The sequence below is a fragment of the Triticum dicoccoides genome, chromosome 5B (assembly GCF_002162155.2).
Source record: "Triticum dicoccoides isolate Atlit2015 ecotype Zavitan chromosome 5B, WEW_v2.0, whole genome shotgun sequence".
Lineage (NCBI taxonomy): Eukaryota > Viridiplantae > Streptophyta > Magnoliopsida > Poales > Poaceae > Triticum > Triticum dicoccoides.
The window spans coordinates 657,832,192-657,836,994 of NC_041389.1; the positions used below are offsets into that span (position 1 = coordinate 657,832,192).

General features: G+C 50.5%; 1 pseudogene; it reads right to left on the bottom strand.

Annotated features, from left to right (window-relative positions):
- Positions 1-3,879: 3,879 nt before the first annotated feature.
- Positions 3,880-4,016, bottom strand: LOC119313343 (annotated as a pseudogene).
- Positions 4,017-4,803: the final 787 nt, after the last annotated feature.

Genomic DNA, 4,803 nt, shown 5'->3' on the forward strand with positions numbered 1-4,803 from the left:
TTCATGCTATAATTGTATTAACTGGAAATCGTAATACATGTGTGAATATATAGACCACAACATGTCCCTAGTGAGCCTCTAGTTGACTAGCTCGTTGATCGATAGATGGTTATGGTTTCCTGACCATGGACATTGGATGTCATTGATAACGGGATCACATCACTAGGATAATGATGTGATGGACAAGAGCCAATCCTAAGCATAGCACAAGATCGTGTAGTTCGTTTGATAAAGCTTTTCTAATGTCAAGTATCATTTCCTTAGACCATGAGATTGTGTAACTCCCGGATACCGTAGGAGTGCTTTGGGTGTACCAAACGTCACAACGTAACTGGGTGACTATAAAGGTGCACTACAGGTATCTCCGAAAGTGTCTGTTGGGTTGGCACGAATCGAGACTGGGATTTGTCACTCCGTATGACGGAGAGGTATCTCTGGGCCCACCAGTAATGCATCATCATAATGATCTCAATGTGACTAAGTAGTTAGTCACGGGATCATGCATTACGGAACAAGTAAAGTGACTTGCCGGTAACGAGATTGAACGAGGTATTGGGATACCGACGATCGAATCTTGGGCAAGTAACATACCGATTGACAAAGGGAATTGTATTGATTGAATCCCCGACATTATGGTTCATCCGATGAGATCATCGTGGAACATGTGGGAGCCAACATGGGTATCTAGATCCCGCTGTTGGTTATTGGCCAGAGAGTTGTCTCGGTCATGTCTGCATGATTCCCGAACCCGTAGGGTCTACACACTTAAGGTTCGATGACGCTAGGGTTATAAGGGAAGTCTGTATGTGGTTACCGAATGTTGTTCAGAGTCCCGGATGAGATCCCGGATGTCACGAGGAGTTCCGGAATGGTCCGGAGGTAAAGATTTATATATGGGAAGTCCAGTTTCAGTCACCGGAATAGTTTCGGGGGTTATCGGTATTGTACCGGGACCACCGAAAGGTGTCCGGAGGTCCACCGGGTGGGGCCACCTGCCCCGGGGGACTTGATGGGCTGAATATGGGAGGGAACCAGCCCCTAGTGGGCTGGTGCGCCCCTCCTCAAGGGCCCAAGGCGCCTAGGGTTGAAAACCCTAGGGGAGGGGGGCGCCTCCACCTTGCTTGGGGGGTAAGCCTCCCCTCCTAGCCGCCGCCCCCCGTCTAGATGGGATCTAGAGGGGCCGGCCCCCTCTCCCCTTCCCCTATATATAGTGGGTTTTTTGGGGCTGCGAAGGACATGAGTTTTCCTCTCTCCTGGCGCAGCCCTACCCCTCTCCCTCCTTGTCTCTCGCAGTGCTTGGCGAAGCCCTGTTGGAGTGCCACGCGCCTCCATCATCACCACGCTGTTGTGCTGCTGCTGGACGGAGTCTTCCCCAACCTCTCCATCTCTACTTGCTGGATCATGGCGCGGGAGACGTCACCAGGCTGCACGTGTGTTGAACGCGGAGGCACCGTTGTTCGGTGCTTAGATCGGATTCAGCCGCGATCTGAATCACTTCATGAACGACTCCACCGACCACGTTCCTGCAACGCTTCCGCATCGCGATCTTCAAGGGTATGAAGACACACTCCCCTCTCTCTTGTTGCTAGAATATCCATAGATTGATCTTGGTGATGCGTAGAAAATTTTGAATTTCTGCTATGTTCCCCAACACATGGCGCAATGAAGACGGCTGTCGGGCCGCATCGCCTGCCGCGAGACGTGACAGACCACCAGAGGGGGCCCCTGACTACAACTTGTTGCCGCGGCGAGAGTAGCTGCGAGTCGGGCCATTCGGCCACCGACGCGTGGCGGACGGGGAGCAAGCGGCTCGACTTGCGGCTCGGTCGGCTTGGCGGGACGAGCGGGAGAGCCCCGCGTGTCAGCCGCGGACCCAGAGCTGGTGGAGGGCACCGAGGCGGATCCAGGGGCGGATCCTGATGTGCTGACACGATGCTGTGAGGGCACGGATCCCGCGGACGATTCTTTGGCCGCCTGCTGCAGAAGCGATCCCGAGGAGGATATGTCCCCCAGGGCTAGACACATGAAATAAGGCACGTTGGCCAGGTTTTCTTCACCATTTTCTCCACAATTTTCACCTGCACCATCAGAAAGCTCACATGCAGGGTTATGGGTGTTAGTCAACATTGAATCATTACAGTTATTTTCCTCATGATGTGCACCGGTCAACTTAGGTGGCAAAAGAAGAATTTCTTTGCGAAGAAGGGCGCCGGCATTAGGGTGGAGATCAAAGAAAGCGAATTTGTTCTCATCAAACACAACATCACGGGAAATATAGACTCGACCAGTGGAGATATCAAGACACTTGACACCTTTATGTAATGGACTGTAGCCAATGAAAGCACATTGTTTAGATCGAAACATGAGCCTTTGATTGTTGTAGGTCTAAGATTAGGCCAACATGCACACCCAAAGATGCGGAGAGAGGTATAATCTGGTTTTATGTGAAGAAGTCTCTCGGTGGGAGTTTCATTATTAATAACACGACTAGGCAAGATGTTTATGAGATGCACTGCCGTGAGGAATGCCTCGTCCCAACATTTGAGGGGCATGGATGCTCGCGCAAGCAAAGCGAGACCGACTTCTACAATGTGTCTATGTTTGCATTCAGCAGACCCATTTTGCTGATGGGCATGTGGACATGACACATGATGAGACACACTAAGAGTTTGGAAAAAGGAGTTTAATTTCTCGTACTCCCCTCCCCAATCAGATTGGACAGCGATGATTTTGCTGTCAAATTTTCTTTCAATGAGTGCTTGAATTTTTTTGAAGACTTGAAAGACATCAGATCTTTTCTTTAGGAGATAGATCCATGTGTATTTGTTGTAATCATCTATGAAACTCACATAATAAGTATGTTTACCAACTAAAGAGGGTGCAGGACCCCACACATCAGAAAATATGAGTTGTAGTGGTTTGGTAGAAATACTAGAAGAAATTGGATATGGTAACTGATGGCTCTTGGCCTTTTGACAAGAACCACAAATTGTTTCAAGACTACGCTCCCCAACATATGGAAGCTTATTTTTCCTAAGCACTCGTTCTACTAACGAAAATGATGCATGCCCTAGTCGATCATGCCACCGAGTTGAAGATAATTTGGTGACACCATATGCTTGCTTATTGAATCTCCTAATCTCCGGAATCAATGGATAGAGTCCTCGAACGCATCTACCTCGATACAGGATTCTCTTCGTGGCCTGATCCTTGATCAAAAAGAAAAACGGGTGAAACTCGAGAAACACATGATTATCAATGGCATTGCGATGAACGGATAGGAGATTCATTGATGCTCTAGGGACATGCGAAAATTTTCTAAGATGAAATTTTTTGTGAGGAGTTTTAATAACTGAATGACCAATGTGACGGATTCCCATACCTTCTCCATTAGCTGCATGGATCTGATCGGGGCCGCGGTACTTCTCCGTCATGCTCACCTTTTCCAGCTCACCGGTGATGTGGTTGGTAGCACCACTGTCGACGTACCAATTTGTGTCGACTCCGTACGAGGCATCTGCTCCTCCAGGGACCTTCTCATCACCAGGCGAGTCGCTGTCCTCCTGGAAGCGGTACCAGCGGTCCCTCGCCGAGTGTCCAAGCTTGCCACAAATCTGGCAGCAGACGGCATCTGGACGGGACTTGCTGGAGTTGTTGCGGCGGCCCTTAGGGTTGGTGTAGGAGGGTCATGCACCGTTGTTGTTGCCGCGAGAGTTGGGGGTGCCACTCTTACCGTCGCTGGTCGCCTCTGCCTTGCGCGCTGGCCCTCGATAGCGTGAGGAGCCGTCGTCGCCGCCGCCGCATCCATGTGAAGCGGCGTTAGCAGATGACTTGAACCCACCGCCAGAGTTGTTTCCCTAGAAGAGCGCGACTCTCTGGTCGAAGTTACTCATCTGGGCAAAGAGCTCATCCAGGGTGACCGGCTGTGTGCGGGCGTCGAGGGCAGAGACAAGCGGCTGATACTCCATATCCAAACTAGCAAGGATGTAGGAGATCAGCTCGCTGTCATCTTGAAGCGGTTTGCCTGCTGCGGCAAGCTCGTCCGCCAGGGAGCGCATGTGCGCGAAGTATGTTGCCACGGACTACGTGCCCCTCTGTGCATTCGCTAGTGTGATGCGGATGTTGTTGACCCTCGACAGCGACTGGGACGAGAACATGCTTGCCAAGTCTGCCTAGAGTTCATGTGCATGGACGATGGAGGTAACCTGCACTAGAACTTCTTTGGTGAGATTGTTCAACAGATAGACAAGTACCTGCTGATCCTCTCGGATCCAGACGGCATGAAGGGGATTTGGGATGGTCTCCTCCTTCCCATCTTTGTCCTTGATGACGACTTGTTTGGCCGGCTCCGGGTTCGTTCCATCAACGTACCCGAAGAATCCCGCTCCTCTGATCTGCAGTGTGATTTAGGTGCGCCAGAGGATGAAGTTGGTGCGGGAGAGCTTTTCCGTGACTTGGCCAGAGAGACCAGAGGTTACGGTGGCGGTAGAGGAAGCCATGGCAGCGAGCGTAGGTGGTGGAAGGGATGGAAGCTAGATGCGATGGAAGAGATGGGCTCTGATTACCATGTGAGAATTGTTGTAACGTCGTACCTATCCTGGTAGCAATGGTTCCATGTTATATAGCAGGGGCCGACTCCTTGATAAGGCATACAAGCTTGGAGTACAAGGAAAGAAGAGATAGAGATAGATCATGCAGTTGGAAGAAGATAGACTAGATACTAACAACCTATTCAAACTAACTCTATCTCAAGATACGTGCATTATGACTACACGTCCTTGTTACAATCATACACGCATATAT